At 30.9% G+C, this 20,127-nt stretch overlaps 1 protein-coding gene across 1 annotated transcript in view; it reads left to right on the top strand.

Moving 5' to 3' along the window:
- The first annotated feature begins 1,271 nt into the window (after positions 1–1,271).
- LOC124541051 overlaps positions 1,272–20,127 on the top strand; it is a 52,072-nt gene continuing 33,216 nt past the window's right edge. Inside the window, exons 1-2 of the mRNA XM_047118858.1 lie at positions 1,272–1,471; positions 15,860–15,903. The gene's annotated coding sequence lies outside the window, so the exon portion shown is untranslated. The remainder of the gene's footprint in view (positions 1,472–15,859; positions 15,904–20,127) is intronic.

Genomic DNA, 20,127 nt, shown 5'->3' with positions numbered 1-20,127 from the left:
AATAATAAGGTGCTGAAACACTGTTTCGATATTTTTTTTATATCATTGGATATCTGTAAAGAAATAAATCCATATGTATATGTAAAATGCGTGAATATTATCTTTTTTTCATCATAACAAGTAATACTTATTTACATTTATATTCACTACATATACTTACTATGGACAATAGTACTTATGATCTGTTCTTATCTATAAATGAATTAACTCATTTACCTTTTATATATTAATTTCACGGTCAGAGGTGCACTACCAGTTTTACTGCTGTAAATACCGTAGATTCAGATAATATTGCAAACAAATCCTGTACATGAGTTTTTCGGTATAAATAAAATTATTGTTATTTGTATTTACTACATACACTAATAAATATAACTACTAAAATAAGACTTGCTTGTTAATCTAATTTTGTATTATGAGGTATATCATCAAACTACTGCAAACTATCGGATGTTCATAGCTGACTAGAGTAATGCCTACCAATTTGACACCTGAAATAAGTAAGAGCCGTGTAAGGGAAAGGCTTGCTTAAGGCGAATTTAGCACCTCAATAAAGGGTGCTCTATGGATGGCGGAATCAAGTCACAAGCAAAGATGTTCTGATAGAGATGTTTCTTTTGTAATATCCCTTTTTTTGTTGTGCTATAACATTGCTGTCATTCAAAATTAATGAGATTGAATTCTTTAATAAATTTCATTAAAGAATTAAGAACGAGCTTATCGAGCACCAAGGCTGATCTTCTATTATTACATATAAATTCATGAAATTTTTATATAGCGCACTTTTATATTAATAGTATATTTCGATGATGCTTAACAACGGAAATGAACAAACGAGATCAATGAATGAATTTTCTTATTCCTGTAGTTTAAATAAAATCGATTACCGATTACTAAAAATCAACCGTCGAGCATCCAGGGTTCTTGCGTTAGTTATAATTACATCTACGTCCACTTTGACGGTAGAGTTGCTGGAATGTCGCGGTTACCCGGTCTACCTTTTTGTGTCGATAGCAATTCTTGCTGCTATTTAGAGTTCCGTTGTCCTGTGCTTTATTCAGGCTTTACCAGAGTTAGAGCCAGCAAATTGCAGTGTTCAGCTTCGGGCGCTTTATTGAAAATTCGATCTATCTGTTACAAAAGGATTGCAAAACAAAAATACATGTTATGCGTACGTTGGAAGAGTTAAAGTTGCATGGCTCCTACGTCCGTTGGAGTCCGTTATCCGGCGTCAGGTTACGGTCACGTCTATAAAAGACGGTGGCGTCTTCTTCACCGTTTCATTCTGTTTGAGACGCCTCGGCTGCGTGCTCCCGTGTGCGCGCCCGTCTCTCTTGTGCCGGTATCGCGAGCTTTCTGCCTCTTCTTCGCACTAGGCTTAGGTTTAGGTTTTAGTGCTCGCGTTTTAAAGGACAGTACGTGTATTCATTTGAACTTGCTCGTGTTATTGGTGTCCTTGAAGCTGTCGCAGGTATGTTTTGTGGTTTAATTAGATTGTATGATTATTATTATTAAAATTATTTCGGATATGATTTTATACGAAAGTCGGAACATATAAGTTAAAGTTTAATATATATTCCTACGATTGTAAGCTTGTGCTATCAGTTTGTATGTCAAATGTCTTTAAATTTCAATAAAATCCAATGTAATACCATTGAAAGATAAAGGCAAAGAAATATCAATCGTTCTATTTTAAGAGTTCCCTTTGTAGTGTACTTACTAGGATTATGTAGTTTATATTAATATAGATGTTTAGTTAGAACATTATGTTGTATATTGTATGTTTATCTAATCTCTAAAAGGTTCAAGAAAATAATAATCAGTAAATTATTTTATGGTTTATACAAATTTCATAAATCCAATTTTATTTTTAAATTATATTCTCAAATTTTATATTTGATAAAGCTGAAGCACTTTATAATACACAGTAATATAACAAGTAAATAAACACATATAGCTAATGTTGATTTCAGTAATCTATTTTAAATTGTTCTTTGAATTTAATTAAACAGACCTTCCAGCCATTGCTATATAAGTAAAAGAAATGGCATTTTAAAACATTTATATAAAAAATACTTGAGTTACTCAGCAAAATTGTAACACTGACATTCTAGGAATCTTCAATGACAAAACGTAAGTGAAACAACCATAGCGCATTCGTGGTACCAAAGGGAATTGAATTAAACTTCCATTACAATATTTCAACGTTGATGCAACGCAATTATATTATACCATAAAATTAAGCTATATAAAAGCTATGCGTTATAAATTGTATTCGCACGGTGCAGTGCGCTTTACCCGGATAGGTAAACGTACATTATTGGGAAGAAGATGATAAAATGATTACTGTCATTACCAGTGAATTACGTGATGGTCTTGCCATTACATGCATTCGTAACTGTTACAACGCTATTGTTGATTATATATTTTTTTTCTCTAATAATAGTAAATAGCCTCGAATATTTTTTTTTCGTGAGGAAAAGTAAAAGTTTATTTCACCGGTCCATTAATCGATTATTGCATGTAATGTATGTACCTTAAAAAAAACAGCCTATCAATGGGTAAAAGCTGCGATGGTATTACTTTCCTTTCGGTCTCTACCTTACGTATTGATGTTTATAAAATGATTGGTGTTTTTAATTTAACTGATTTTATTAGGCTTTAGGATTTCGGATATTTGCAAATATTATACATTATTATTACGTAGAAATCTAATAACTTAACGAGGACAAGACTTTAATTCAGAACTGGTTCTAAGACAAGTTAGTCGTACTTGGGCTTATATTAAAAATTGTTAGATAATAAAAGGTTATTGCCTTAAGTTTTTTCTTATTTAAGAACTTCCGTTGTAAATTATAATGTCTACATGTGTTTAAATAAATTTAAATAATGTACGTGATCTAATACTCATTTATATTTACAAATCAAATCATCTGATAGTCACTCGTATGCATTGATTTATTTTATGTTAATTCGAGAATATTTTTTATTTAAATATCGATTCATATGGATTGTAATTCAGCGTTTTAATGATACATATTAGCATTTTCCGTTATCGAGCACAACTTACTAAACTCTTATCGCAGATTTTATACGTAAATACAAACTTTAAAAATAAAGTCGGTAGAATAATATGATATACAAAAAGGATGATATCAAATAATCCGTTCAATGAACTTAGTGACGAAGCGTTGTGAAAACATAACTAAGATCATATGAGTGGGCGTATAACTATACAACCAGTTGGTTTTTTGCGGGCAAGTGCAGGCGACCTTGACCGTATGTGCTCCCAAATCTCACATCGGCCCAGTTATGATGAATACTTTATTAAAGATTGTATAGCTGTACTATTTATAACAGATAACAATAACAGTTGAAACTTAGATTGGAGATATGTATCGCTTTAAGTTTATTCATTTATTTCTTTATACGATGTACGTATTATATTATATGAGATTTTTTATGATGATGAGGAATACCCAAATTATTTCAACCTTGAAAATTTTTATGTGAGTGTGTTTTTTTATGTAATCCTGTTTAATAAGACACTAAAAGGGTTTTATGCGATATCATTGCATTTTTTATATTCTTAAATACAGAGCTAAAACATAAATGTATACTGTCTAGAATATTTTTGAGTCATCGTCATTAAACTTATACGACTAATACGTATTTTATTATAAAAAAAAATATGACAGGGCAGATGAAGCACTAACATGAAGCGTATTTTTATTCTAACAATCATTTCAAATAGATAAAACTTTTTTAACATGTTCGAATGAAAAATATAGTTCATTACCATTCATTCATTCTATCATACTCTTTCAAATACAAGCTTCTTCGCTCAATGTGGTCACTCCGCAAGGGTTATGTGATTGATGGCTTTCGAGTGCAATTTCCAGCAGCTGTATCTACGGCGCTAGAAACGTTTGATGTCATCTGTCACTGTAATTTATTGCTCCTTGTTACCGATCATTGTTCCTCTACCAAGGATAAATTACCCGGGGACAACATCGTGGGATTACGTGTCATTATATATGATTTAGACTTGTGTATGTGTCATGTCATAGTCACAAGTACTTTATGTTCGACAAAAGAAGCCTTCATGTCATGTTGGGTGAAAGTGTGCAGAATGAAAATTATGGGTGAAATTAAAGATTACCTTCGACGTGTGTATATTTTAAATACGTTATATGATAGCGGTAACTGTTATTACTTTGGATGGGATGTTTCATTGCCGATCCCTAATAGTTTATATTTCAGTTTAGATTTTTATTTACGTTTTGGAAGTCGGTTACTGGGTTATCTTTATATTTAGGGTAAAAAAGATTTTTGGATTTATTATTTATAAGATATAGATTAGTCTGAAATTTTTAAATAGTTTACACAAGATTATAGTGATATTGATGAGTGTACAACAGATTATATGTATATAAGTTTTTATATAAGTAGGTAGACTTTCGCGTTTTTTAATTTGTAGGTCGCATGGAGTCACGGGACACTGTGGCAAATCCATTACACTACACAATAGTAATGTTTCACCGTCTACGTGATTCAAACTCTCAGTGAAAGTTATATTTGTGTCGTTTTGTCAAATTTAACTACCGTTATATACTCGCGAAAATAACAATTGTCAAAATGATACTGTTTTTAGTATTTTACAATTTGGAAACGAAAAAAAAGTAAAATTACTTTTATTTTTCGCGCATTTCTTTTGCCTATTTGAGGCATAATCAGACAAATGATTCGTATGAAAATCATTGTAATTAATTATAAGCTATACGTTATGTATAATTGTAATAATTATGGAATATGCACTAAAATCTTAATATAGTTCATTAATTTTGTCTCTTATAAATGTGAATAAAATGTATATTTTATTCAGGAGTGAATGACTTTTGTTATGAATTAAAGACCTAATCAAATAAGTTTGAAATAATGAATCCCGAATAGGGCGTCAGTGCGCCGCGTCACGTAAATTTTAACCCACGCGGTACGCACACATGACGTATCGCACAAACCAAAAGAGTGGAATTCTAAAAATTTTCGTCTAACTGTACTCTTTGGACACGCGGCCGCGAAATGATATGTCAGTGAGAAATGTTGCTACTTCTACGTTCTTATGTTGTAATTAACGTTCCGAGTGTGTGCAAAGTTTAATTGAAGAGGCTAACTTGATAATGTATAATTTCATTTTCTTAGTAAATCCTATTCTTACAAAAATAAACGTATTAAGTATATATTTTTTTTAGTATTATATAGTTTGTTTGTCATTTATTTTATTTTTGAGTTGAAGAATATATAAATGAATATTCAAATATATGATATCATCAAATGAAATAATCATAATGGTCCGTCTTGACAGAATTGCTTTATATAAGGTGACGTAAATAACATACGAAGTAAAATGTCACTTATTTTATTGCGATTGTTTAATAACCAAATAAACTCGAATAAATAGACTTTTAAACATTACGTACTTATTGTCTACTGAGACATGTAATTCAATTATTTTAATGTGTAATTTAAGACTTCTTGTATCTCGGATGACTTCAAATTGCAGTAATTTTATCCTTACTGCGGCTTAGACGCAAGCTCACAGACTTTTAAAAAAAGACGTTATTATTTTCAGTGCCATTTTATGATAGAATTATATGGCTATTTGATTATGTTGGAAGTATGCAATCTGAGATCGTCATGGCGGGTAATCGTAGACTCGTTTATGTTATATCACAGACGTCATGGTTTTCTTCTACTTTATCATTACTTATAGAGTTTTAAGAACAGAGTTACAATTATTATCGATGTATTCCGATACAACTTTCTCAACTTTTTATGGGTAATTTTAACTTTCGACTGTTAGTTGTCAACTGTCCTGTATATGGCGAATGACTCATGAGCGCCGGACCCATGTACGTATCACGTCTGAGTTATCTTAACGTTGCTTGTGATCATTCCGCGACCTGGACAAATTGTAAAATCAAGATAGATGTATTATTAGATACAACTGTATATTGTACGTGCAATGATTCAACACTTAATTCGTTTTGTATATTGGCCTGAATGTGTGAAATGATATCAACATTAAGGAAAATATTAAGATTTAAGTTGTAATTTGTAGTAACTTTTGAAATAATGTTATTTATGTACGTGTATATTATTTTGCAGACTACAAATCGCATTCTTTATTTTTGTCATTTTGAGGTTGACTCAATCACTGAAACAGCTTTAAGTATAAAGGCAATTAAACCTGTTACCTTTAACTTTTAACCTTAGAAATAGTTGTATATAGAGTGTTTAGCTATAGATGAATGCAAGGTTATGTCTGAGCTAGGCTTAAAAAGAGAGACTTACGGAATTGTGACGGTTGTGGGTCGAGCTGGCACTACGGCAGAGAGGGCACTGGGTCGAGGGAAAGTAGTGGGGACGCGTACGGTGCATACCACAATTACATCCGCGCATTATGTTGTTCGGATTAAGGCCGCTCTCCAATAACACGGTGCATACTGAGATTTGTATTACTGCTACCGAAAGAATCGAACGAATCAATTTAGACGAGCTGTTCGCAGCTCCAAGTGCGGTAATTACAGATACATCGCTCGTTTATACGTTTACAATGTTGCTTTATCCTAAATTGTATGATGTATATTAGAGATTAATTTCATAACCTTGTCATAACATGTTAACTAATTGCTTCATAAATTGTCTATAGAAATATAAATCGTTGATGTTATGATATCCAAAAAGAGTAAAATTTTGATTAATCTTAAAAATTTGCAACATTACATAGTAGAGAATACAATGTAATTCAATTATTTTATTATATAAAAAAATTAATTTGATTTTGTAATTAACCGAGTAAAAAATATTTAAGTAATTGCTACACAAAAACATTAACATAAAACTCAATGGACGTACATTTGTAAGCATTTGTAAAAATAAACTTTCATATATTATTTTGGTTTAAAAACATTCCGATGTTAAAATTTTTACTTCCATATTTAAATACAGCACAAAAGTATCTCGTAAGATTTATTAGGAGTAAATAATAACGAGTTAACATGATTGGGAAATGTTAAATATTTGTGTCAAACAATAATATTGGAATGCTCACAATGGTCTTACACGATGTAGACCGCTCTCACCTGAAAGGCCTAAGCAATCATAGGTACAGAGAATAATAGACTTACTCACAGTTGTAAGCCCACTTTCCAGAAGAAATAACAGGTTGTAGGAACCTATGTGTCTGCGTTTGTGCTTGGTTAGTCTTAACAATCGCTGTGTCGCTTTATTTTAATAAATTGGTTTATCAATGTCAATAATGAATTTCTACCTTAATGAAAATTATGAATAAATGCTGTAGAGCTTCATCAAGTAACACAGCATTGCATATTTAGTGATAGCTACTAAACATAAATTGATGAAGTCGTAGTAACTCTTTTTTAACCGCACTATGTAAAATATGTGTAGGGTACATTCAAGTAGCGAATTAATGTTATAATTTTTTATAATAATGAGGTTTATCTTCAATTTTTATTTTAAAGATACCTATGTATGATATTATTTATATATTTAATTTTGAATCAAGTTGTAAGGTTATTTTTAAATGCGCTAAACGTATCAGTGTAATATTGATAATGATAATTAAATTCGAACGTTTATACATAATAGTACAAGTTTTAGTAAGATACGAAATAATATCTACTATATTTTTATATGTACTTTTTAGTACAACAAATGATGTATCGATGTATTTCTAAATAAGTACTATATACAACGTCCAGTCGGAGAATCAAACTGGTATTTATAAGTATACCCAGCATTCTAAGTAAGGAAGTGTGACGCTACGGTTGCATTGCAGGCAGTGACGCGTAGCAAAGCCTGAGAATGGTGTCTATAGATCTGTAGACTACATATAATAATGTAGTCTCTATATTCAAGGCTCTAAGGTAGAAAAAGTGCGTAAAAGCTGCGGCTTCCGCTCTCAAGTTCTGACCAACTCGTTGCTAGAGCATGACCAAGTTGACCGGTCTCCTACAATTACTATGTAGGAAATCTTTAAATCATACAGCGCAAAATTGTAATCAATAGTTTACGTGTTCGTTCCATTTATGAATGTTACCTTACGCATTGTATAATCAAGTATTATTAAAAATACATTATAGACTCAAAACGATGCTCTATTTAAAAAAAATCCAAAAGAACGTTTATTGTTTCTTTTTTGTTTTTTTTCTTCTCCTTCGAGTACGAGTACTCTACGATGTATTTATAAACAAATAAATTGTCTACATTATTCTGCAATATTAAAAAACTTGACGTCGCTGAGTGACGTGTTTTATAAAGCGATAGAAATACAAGCTATACGAGCGAACATAACTCGTCCATCTTCAAATACTTTCTCACTCATTGAACATAGAAATTGTGATGGATTTTTTTTCTTTCATATCAACATTTCTTCCTTGTAATGGGACACTGCGGTCTCGATACGCCGCACTTACTTTTTACCGCAATGTAAGCATTGGATTCTTACAATTTAAGCTAACCTGTGTGAGAAATTAACACCGATTCGAAAAAAAACATATAAAAATATTCTTGGTTTTGTACTTTTAGTACAAGTATTAGTTCACTCATCAAATTTCTTTCTTATATCTTAAATCATTAAAATAACAACAAAATAAATACATTTTTTCGAAAGTAATTTATTAATGAAATATATCATATTGGGAATGTTAAGATGATATATGATAATCATTAGTATTCTCAACTTTAACTGTCTTATGAAATGAAAATCGTTACTTTCACTTTAATGACTTATGTTTAATTACAGATATATAATTAATAATAATTTATTCTTTATAAATTAACGTACTAATATGCACGTATTCATTTAGTAATATATCTTTAAATAAGTAGCCAAAGATAAAACAGTGCAGTATCTTTATCTCCTTAGTTGGTCAACTGATAGTTTTGCTTTAATATGGTAGTTATTGACGAGCTTTAGAGATTATATAAAGAAATTGAAGCCTTATTATTTGGAGCATGAAAATTTATGTGCTCCGACCAGTGAACAAAGACTATTATATATGTAGTATTTATAGTAAACATATTATCAAGTGAGATCCTTAATGATTAGTCAATATGATCAATCATAAAACTAACTTTAAGCTATTCATTGATATATTGAAAGGGACGATCATTAATACATAGTTTTATGACAAGGTGCGAGTGGCGACGTGAGCGGGATGCTAGTTATGTAATGGCTGAGGTCGGCGACCCCAGGATGTTCCCGCTCCTGATAGATACGATCGAGTTGTTAGTAATAAGCCTTATTGACTGTAATAAGCTATTATAAAAATTGAATCTTATCCAACATTTATAATAGAAGTAAATAAATAGGATATACTCATTATTCTACGGGCCTAACTAAATGCAAATTCCAACTGACTGTTTAACTAACTAAATTTGAAACTAATTTATTTTATGGTTTGTGGGCTTTTTATGAGTTTGTTCAAGTATATATGCATAAGCTAATAATTACTAAATATTATGTTTTTAGAGAAATGAATTTCTACGATAGTTCAGTTCATTTTTATGAAACATAAATAAGGAGCAAAATAATAAAAAATTGTAGATAATTAACAAAAATGCCACTTGACAAAAATAAATCATTAATAAGACAAGACAAGTAATTATCGTTTTGACATCCGGAAACATCGATTGGAAGAAAAACCCTGAGTCATGTACTCCTAGCCACGTCTGGTACTTTTTTTATTGTACAGGGTACATTAGCCTTTAGCTTAGAACATTTAGTCATCATTTTCCAAAAAATATATTTTAATACCAAGGATAGACTTTTATTAATGGGTTAAGTGCTTACTGACTTTCATCTTTTTGGATTACGTGTCGCATAAACTTGATTGTAAATAATCTTGATAGGACATTTACTATACGGCTAGAAAAGTTAATATAAATTTAATTTGACATTAATTTTGATAGATTGCATCGTTAATCATGCATATTACTTTACAATATAACCGTGAAGTTTTATATTGTAATGACATGTATTTAAGTAATTACGGTATTTATATGTCATTATTATAAAAAGTATGTGTATCTATCTTATAATAAGTATAATACGTATACTCCAATAGAAAAGACATCAACGCGTAGCAAGAATGCTTTATCGTTTATGTTATCGAATATCAAACTGTCAGGTTAAATAATCATATAATTAATTTTCATTTCCATATAACGTTTTTTTTTTTCAAATAATATAATTAAATTTGTTCTATAATGTTATTAAGTAATACAACCAGTTATGTCGGTAGGTAAGATATCATTAAATTACAATGATCGTGAAATAGGCAGAAGATTGAAATTTAATCGTTTTTATTTTTTTATATGGACAGTCAACTTATTTGTAATTACAGGCGTTAAATCGACAATAGCGTGTCGGAGAGTCGTCGCCTCGCAAAAAGAATTCTAACGGGTCTTCTACATTGAAAGATTTATGTGGTTTCATGCTATCAGCAACAATTAGCACATATTGATAATGAGCTATTTGTATAAAATGTTGTTATGTTATATTGGTTAAATAACAAATTGGAAATATTTATTTTAGTAATAACACAGGTTGATGACTGTAGTTGACAATTTGAAGGGGACCATATTAGCTAAAAATTAAGATGGCAGATCAATAAAAAATCTCAAATTGAAGTTGTTGATTAAAAAAGATGTTATCGAAAAATTAAAAACATTAATTTTGGATATTTTATTTAATGTAAGAAATAAAAATAATGGGAATGAGAACAACGATTTCGACAATCGAAGATTCGAATGAACTGCAATTTATTTTTGAGATGAAATTGTATGACTTACTTTTTATAAAACTGGTTGTGAATGTTGACTGAATTATTGACTGTTATTTTAAACCATTCATTTAAGAATTTTGATTTCTGCTTTCAAATATTTAAATATTGTACAGAAATTGTTATGGACATTAACTTTTGCGTATAATTAACAGAAATAGAAAATAATGTTGATGATTCTGGACACGCCGGCCAAATTCTTTTGGTGGAAAAACTCTAACGGGTACAATTTTTTAATCAGATCTGAGTAATTGCCACCTCAAAATCTGAAGTTTTATAAATTAGCTACTTGACTAATGAGGCAGACATATCAACTATGGTTTAGACATAAATGTACTTCAATAATGTTTTTATATTCCAAATAAGGATGAAAGAAGAAGCTATAAAAGATATGTTAATTATGATCGTAAGTTCTGTCTAATTGTGCGATAATTACTCCCATCTGCCAGGTAACGCTTATTACCTTTATTCCCATAGCTTAACATTAACAAATGCATTAGCGTATACAGTTTTTCATAATATCAGCGCGGGAACTACTCACAGTCAATTCATGATTAGTTTTCTTTTTGTTGTCATGGAGTTAATAATTGCTTAAAAAAACTGGTGTCTAGGTCATTATTTCTAAGTCTCATTGTAACTTTTTGTTGTCATAGGGTGAATATTTATGTGTTTATTCATGGTGTCGTATTAATGGACTTGTATTTATAAGATACGAAAAAAACATGTTTTTCAATTGTTTACTTAATTTTTAATAGAAACGTACTAACATCTTAATTTTCAATATCAGCGAAAACTGGTACGATTCTTGTCTTATGTTTTAATCAAAGGTTTAAGATTGAACATGTAACGTAAGTAGTGTACGTAAAAAATTGTAGTTGAATTCATGTATGAGGGTAATAAAGCACAAGCCTTCTACGTAAAGTTGATATGTAATCGACGTAACGAAAACAGGTTTACTTTGATTCAACTTATAGTAACACAGCTGGATGTTGACAGTATTAGTTATATGTTTTAAAATATCATTTAGTCATCTTCAGATGATTATTTAATTTTATGTAATATATTATATATACTTATAAATTTTATTTCCCATTTCATTCATCTTCATTCTAATTTTTTTAAATGCATAAAGTCTCTTGGCGCACCTCGATGGTAAGACTAACACGTATACCGTGACGGCATACGTGACGCATTCTTAACGTCACGTCATTTTCTACGTCCGTTATGTGTTTCGTTGCTATATGGTATTACTATTATTATAGGAATAATGTACTAATTACATTAAAGGATTAGTTTTTATTAAATTTATTACATATTTATTTCCTTAAATTACATTTATTTGATGTTTTACATCTGCCGGGCGATTCGTGACGTCTGAATTATATTTTTAATAGTCCTTGATCTAAAGAGAACTATTAACTATAGTTCAAGTGTGTAGACTTTATAGTTAAAGACTTTATGACATGCTAATGGCTGAGTCGTATTTATTTTATAAATTTACGAGCATATAAACGCGATGGTTAGAGTCTATATTTTAAAAAAATACTCGCTGGTTCGTCGTGGCCTTCTCTATACTGATAAACTCAGACAAATTATGTGCTACGTGTGGTGTTATGTGATATATGTTAATCTTACCGTATCCTAAACATTTGCTGCTTGGACCTGACCTGATGATATTGATTGAGAAAACCATAATAAGAACCAACGCCATTGAGCTACAAAAATATTAAATTAAAAATATCGAATTATATTAATTGTAAATAAAAATACTTATTGCCAATTATAATACGGAATTTGTAATTTACTATGAAGAAGAATGTTGATTATTTAGAAAACATAACTTTTATCAACTATAAGCTTTTTAGTTTATATAGAATTATTTAACATCGATAAAGCGTTGATGGGATTGTGAAAGACATTACAATAACAGTTTTCTTTTTTTAGAAAAACGCCGTGACACTTACAATATTGTTCGAGTCACGACATAACGATGTCAATGCTCTTTGAAATGATGAGATATTTCAATCTCATGATAGGAGTTATCTGCAAAAGTAATTGATTGATTGTTATATCTCTAATATATCTCAATTCATCACTGTCCTTAAAAACGTATTAAAACAGACAAGTACAGACCAATGATTATTATTTATCACTTCAAATTTCATAGTATTCAATATTATATTCTATTTGTATCAGTGATTACAATTATTTTTATTAAGCTTCTTTCAATGCATTTACAGTAATATATTTATGGGGTTATTAGAGATTCGATCTTACATAATTAAACATTTTGCTGTTCTGACAATTTATTTAAGGAAACGCGATATAACTAATTTGTCAAAATAAGATTTGTAATGTTTAGATTTGGTATTTATTAATGATAATGCTTCGATTATTGTGGTTAAATGTAAACGCGAAAACGCAGTGTAACGCTTGGTTTTCCTCAGCGTGGGTATTATTCTAATGCTTTTAAAACGGTTCGCATTCGCCTGTGGTTTCGATAATTTTGGCCCTGGTCCGTTATTTCCTGAGTAGGCGAAGCTTATCATCCAATTTGCTACGTGTAGGCGTCAGTTACGCATCATTAGGTGAAACTATAAGATTCGAGGTCAATTTAGTTTATAAAGTTTTTCCTCTAAACTGTATAATATTTTCACAGATTCGAATGCTTTTTTTCAGTTCCTAAATAGTAATATGGGTCAGACTATTTAGGTGAACTTACTTTACGAGTATTTGTATGTAAGTTGCTCTGCGTCTGTTGGCCTATTTGATTGTAAAATTTCCTATTTACTCAGTTCGTTTGCTCTGTGTGCACTCAGAAAGGTTAATAACCTAGTTTTCCTTTCTCATGTATTGTTTGTCTTCCATTCAAGAATTAGCTCTCCTTATAGAGGCTTTGCATAATATCGTGTGAGTTATTAAAATACATTAAAAAAAGTAGTCTTAGAAATGTCAAACGGATGTTTACAGTTAGATATTGTTTGCTTTATTTAGAAAAAGCTCAGGTAAATCTGATAAATTAAGGAGTTTCTAAATTTATAAATGAACATTTGTTATATTTCGTAATTATCTAAGGCTGAGAGTCTGTGTAGGCTAGATTAGTCTGGAGAGTCGCGGGAGTCGTCGGAAGAGCGGAATGTGCTCGCAAGGTCATTGCGCCCTGCGCGGTCATGCACGTACCCCTCCCGACCGCATCCCCCCTCCACACCCCCCGCACCACCACATTGTCTAGCGCGATCAGCTGCGGGATAAAAGCGAACGAGCGAAAAGCCGATAGGAAATGTTTCAATGCAAAACCTTTTTATTTTTCTCCATCACGACCGCCGCCGGTGATTATGTTCCTGCCTCTAATCTCATTTTCTAAACCATGAAACAAAACGACCGAACCCCTTGATTTATTTACAATACTTGCTCTAACAAGCTTTTAAGTCGAGCCTTATGCGTCGAGCGCACTTTATGTTCAGCGCCATTAACCACTAAAGATTAATAGTCGGACATCGTGCTCCAGTAATATAGTGTGGAGGCACTTTCACACTTGACCGTACAAATTCCCTTAAAAAAATAAAAATATAATAAACCGTTTTTGGCCACCGTAGAAACCACAATCTTACCGTATTTATAGTGTAATAAAGATTCCGAACGGTTTGCATATAATTATCTTATACTTTATCGTCGCTCTATAAACAAGGCGCGGTTTACCAATTCATTAATACCGTTATTATTTACAAATGCAACCAATAGGTCTTTTACTTGAGCTAACAAATTTCAACGTTTAACTGTGCATATGTAATTTAATAGACGTTGTGCTACTCGCCATTAAAGAGATTTTATACAAATGGTGATATTTAAATGATGTATCATCACTGCTGGCGATAGAATTTTTTGGTTGATCAATTAATAGTGTGTTAGGCGATCGGTATGTAGTATACCGTGGCAAAGAGACGCAAGCCGGACTGCGATGTCGAGTCATTATTTGCTCGAGCAACTCGGCGCCACAGCAACGTCGCAAATAAATATCTTGAACCTTCTCTTGTTGCTCAGGTATATACGAGTACGAGCGTAGGAGATTCGGTCGTCCATTGGACAGTTTGATTTTAAGGTCACAAAGTGTTGCATGTACACCAGGAAAGTGTTATAGAACTAAAATTACCGAGTGAGTATAGTTATGAATTATTTTACATTAGTTGAAAAATTTTAGTTTAAACGTGTTCTAAAACAAAAAAACAAACGATATTTGCTCTCTTTACTGCATATCTAATTTACACATTCCATTAAAACAATGATATTTAAACATATCGCCCATAACACAACCTACGTTGGGTTACCTACATGGGACAAATTTATTATTTGTATGCGAAATCGAACTGCCTTATATTAGAGCACTAGAAAGTAGAACTTTATTGACTTTTGCGGCGAAAAGTAAACACGCTCTACTTTTAATTCGTATTTGTTTCGACAGTTTACGATTGCTGGAGGTTTTATTATTTCAGGTGACTGAATACCTGTGATAAGAGAAAGTATTTAAATTGACAAACTTAACAGTTCGTTAGCGTTCAGCATTAATATTGCTTAATTGAATAAGTTGGTTTATTTACCTCGTTTTTTTAAATACTACGTTTGGTTTACGTCGATGATTTAGGCTATATCGAATATAAATTTATTTTAAATCGAATATAAATTTATTTAAAATCTTTAATACAACTTTAGTGTAGTAACAAAATTTTGTTAAGGTTTTCTCTTCGTTTTGTTAGATGATTGTCATTAAAGAATTTTCTTCGACAGTGTGGACACAATAATTGATGTCAAAGTAAATATAATAGATTACACAATAGCCTTAATTCATTTACAAGCTGTAAGCTATCTTAATTTTATAAATATTACTTCTAAAACAAACATAAAAAATACACAAACAAAAACTGTTTCAGTTTTTAAGTAAAAGTTATTAATTTAACAAATATAATACGTAGTTAATAAATCTTTTTTTGTTACAGATACTGCCTGTAGAACATTATAGATATTTGAACACACATTTCTGGTAAGTTGAAAATGTCTTATTATTGCTTGTACATCTCCGGTATTTTTTTAATTTGTTATAGTTAGACAGACTGGCACATTGGTCTCCAATGACAGTCTCTAAAGCAGAACACAATGATACCAAGTACTGCTGTCTATCTATATATCATATCCGAGGGGGTTGAACAAAGCCTCTTCATTTGACATAAAATACAAAACAAAAAAAACTTTCATGTGACCTGAGCTTAAAAACTAAATAATTAACCTTCGACCCGAATGAACTTTAAAAAGCATAATATTCTGTGCGTGACTGTAAGTTGCCTTGAGACAAAGTTGAACTTTGCCCCTTTTTCTCTTTTAACGAGTCTAGACCGCGCTTCTTATTTTATGGCCAAGTAACATCGGCTTATTGAGACGATATGAGATGAGGGTACGGACTTTTATTAGTTGAACCTAAAGCCTTATTTGTAATTTAGCAAGGCTTCGTATTTTAGTAGACAAAGCATATTTATGATACTTTGATTTTATCAGTAACTGTCATATGTGATGTTGTGAGTAATTAAATCAACAAAAAATTTAAGGGATATATACATGTATCATTCATATTTAGTGTAATTGCTTATTTTACGAGTAGGAAAATGATTCGAATAGTCTTTTAATTTGAAATAAGAACGGCGCCTTTTTCATATGAAAATAGGATATCATTATTTATTTTTATTGTCAATGATTATGCAATGAAATACTCTAAAACGAAAAGGTATACACGGAATAACATCGCTTGCTCTCATTTCATTTACCTTTTAACTGTTAATTCATTTGTTTCAATACATCTAGTTATGCTTTTACGAGGTATCTATGATTGCGCAACCTCTCAAAATGACCACCTCTATCTAAAAAATATACAAAATGTAAGAAGCTATGACATATTTTTAAAACTATGTAAAATGAATTTATATAATTCGAATAATACGTAACTAAATGCAATGCTATAGTAGCCGTGACCCACGTGGGCGGCTGAAGGCGTCATATGATTAATTGATATCGAATTTGCACTCATGCTCCGTAGTCGTGATTGATAAATGAATCGCAATCGTAATTACAAGTGAAAGTTATAGACAGCGGATGCAGTCTCATAATCGAATTTATTAGCAACGATGAATGCCTGAGGAAAAACTACTTAAAATATCTCTTTAAAATTTTATTTTTATCTTTCGTACAAATTAATTACAGTGTAACTATTAAAATCTTTTTATTATATTAACTTTCACTTCGGAATTTCATAGGAATAAAAGTAAATATTGTATGTTTTTTTTTAAAATTTGTTAAGTTTTACTTTTGCTATAAAAATCGTTCTCACTGATTTTGTTATATATCTGTAACAATTGAATTAATAATACTTATTTACAGTAATGCAATTCTAACAAATTTGACAAAACATAATAAAACAAAGAAAGGCAATCGGAAATTATCTATTAAATGATGAATCAGTGAAATTATTATTCGGTATTTATTTTTAATTGAATCTAATTATTGTATTTTAATTCGTGATATACGTATCATATTCTTTGAACCATTTTTGTTTCTTACGAATATGTACTATTTTCTGTATAACTAAAGCGTTCGTTAGTGCGTCTATCATATACCTAACCTCAGGCGATCGTGACCTATCACAATATAGTAGTTTGTAATCATATATTAGAGCAGACATCTCTATTACCATATATCTGTCTTTTATGAGCGTGTAAGTGCAGTAGTAAAAGGGAATAATGCGTGCTAATATAGTTGTTTTGAAATAACCCGTAGCTTTAGGTTATACAAACAGCTTAAAAGTCGTATATAAATTATGAAGGCTGTAAATCATGTTTTGTAGTCGTGTTTTTGTTTTAAATGTACCAACAATATCCTTTTTATATCAGTAGAGTCCCTAGAACAACAACACCATCTCGTAATAAAAACATAAGAAAGCTCAAGCGATGGAACGTAAAATTATATTCATTTTTTTCTTCATTAAACATTCGCGAGTTAAGACTATTGCTAGAGAATGCCAGTTATAATATAAATGAAATACACGAATGACTTAATGGCACCGATTCTGTTCTACACAATCTCTAAAGTGAATTAATTTGACAGGACTTAACATATCGCTATCTCTATTTCATGTGTGGGTTTAAAAAGGACAGCATGTCATTTGTCATTTTCATTTCCCGGCAGATTTAAAAGTAATTTAAGGATTTTTTTTTACCTCACCATTAGAGAAGGCATGTTCTTAAATTTCAAATAATCAGGAAACTTAATGTATATCAAACTGACTGGTAATTTTTTTGGACTATGTATTTTGATGTATTTTTACATGACATGACATTAAATCAATTTTTGAAAAGTAAAAAACTGATTTCTATTAAATTATTTTTACGGCTGGACAAAAAACAATTTAGATTTTTTGAACTGACAAAAGTTAACACTAAAGATAGTTGCTGAATTTTGGCGACAGATTTGTTTCGATCGTAAAACACTCTGATTATTCTCATCACGAGACGTGCAAAACAAAAGTATATGCAGGCGTGTGTAAAATTAGAACCATAATATTTTATACTTTTAGCAGAGTTAACCCATTTATAAATGTCACAGCTATCACTACGTACACTCGGCCACGTGTTAAGTGCTGACAGCAACACGACAAAGCCTCTGCATTCCAAGGCGAGCCCTAAGATAAACACGCGAGCTCACTGCATAAAACAAATAAGTCGTCTGGACCCATACAATGCAAAGCGCTGTCTAAATAAATGACTCCGCTCGGACACACTGTGTTATTTTGCATGTTACATGTTTATGCAACTCCTGAATAAACTGCATAGACGCCCTTATTTTTATGTTAATATGCATTTAGATACCCATCTTTAAGAACAATGCCTCTATTTAAAGCGTTGTACGCTTATCAAACATGTATTATTAATTTCATTTAATAATATATTGATTTTGAATTATGATATATAACTGGAAACAAAATTATTATGACAAAAACAATTAAAGTTACATGTATAAAATCAAAACATATTAATTTTTCTATTCTCACTGTTCTGTTTGCTCATATGAATAACAAGATAAAATAATTGATGAATTAATTATCTCTTTTTATAAAGAAAGGAAGGAAGTCATCATAAATTTTAATGAAAACAAAACAGGTATATGTAATTAAATTTTAACGCGCATGATACTATGAGAATATTTGATGAATTTTATAACGATGAAAAATATTTAACCAATTTAGTATATTTATAAACATATTGTTTTAAATCTGGTAAGTGAAAGTTATACGTCGAGGCGTGAATTGACAGTCGTGAAAATCACTATAAAAAATTACACGAAAGAAACGTCCCAGTTGTAAGATAATTGGGTCAGACAACAACCTGTCTCACACATTGTCTAGATAACGTCGCACCGTTACCGACCGTTCGTTCCATTGTATCTAATAGTAGACGTTACACTCGGCTGTGAGAAGAATTGACAGATCTCGTCTCGTCTTTAGGGATCGGGATGGAGATAGGGAGTTGGATCTCGACTATACAAATATCAGAATTTCATGTAACTAACGTACATGAATAGATATGTAATAAATCTATATTTATATATTAATATTATAAGTGTGAAAGGAACTTACACGGATAATCCGCTGAACTGAACTTGATGAAAATTTGTATGAATGACATAGGCTTTTTTTTCCTAACACATGACAACGAACACCTGAAAACGCAAGAAAAGCATATTAGTATGAAATACATTCTGAAATGGACCCGTGAATATACTCGTAATATTTGATATCGTTTTTTCCCTTTTCAAGGCAAATGAATTATTACTTGATCGGCACGAAACTAAGTTATTTTATTTCAAAATTACCTTTATAATAAGCTTATCTGATTGCGCTTTGACCGCGGTGGAGATCAAAGCCTTAAAATTACCTTATCATCCGTGTATGGAGTCTCTATAAGAGCGAATGCCTTCTTTGTGTTAAAAACTTTCAATGGCTGACCGCATTCGAATATTCATTACAACTGTATTTGATTTTGTTTTTTAAACCACTTTCTAGTATTTATGCATGTAAAATTGGCCATGTTCTCATGGAATAAGCGAATGATACAGAACACTAGATTTTTTACGGCTAATACTGATTAATTTTACTGCCAAAATGTGTGTTTATTACATTGTAACGATTAAAATTGAATGAAAAATATACCGTAGAATTCGATAA

The sequence above is a fragment of the Vanessa cardui genome, chromosome 2 (genome assembly GCF_905220365.1).
Source record: "Vanessa cardui chromosome 2, ilVanCard2.1, whole genome shotgun sequence".
NCBI lineage: Eukaryota > Metazoa > Arthropoda > Insecta > Lepidoptera > Nymphalidae > Vanessa > Vanessa cardui.
The sequence above is the reverse complement of the archived record's forward strand: the minus strand, read 5'-3'. Positions and strand labels throughout refer to the sequence as shown.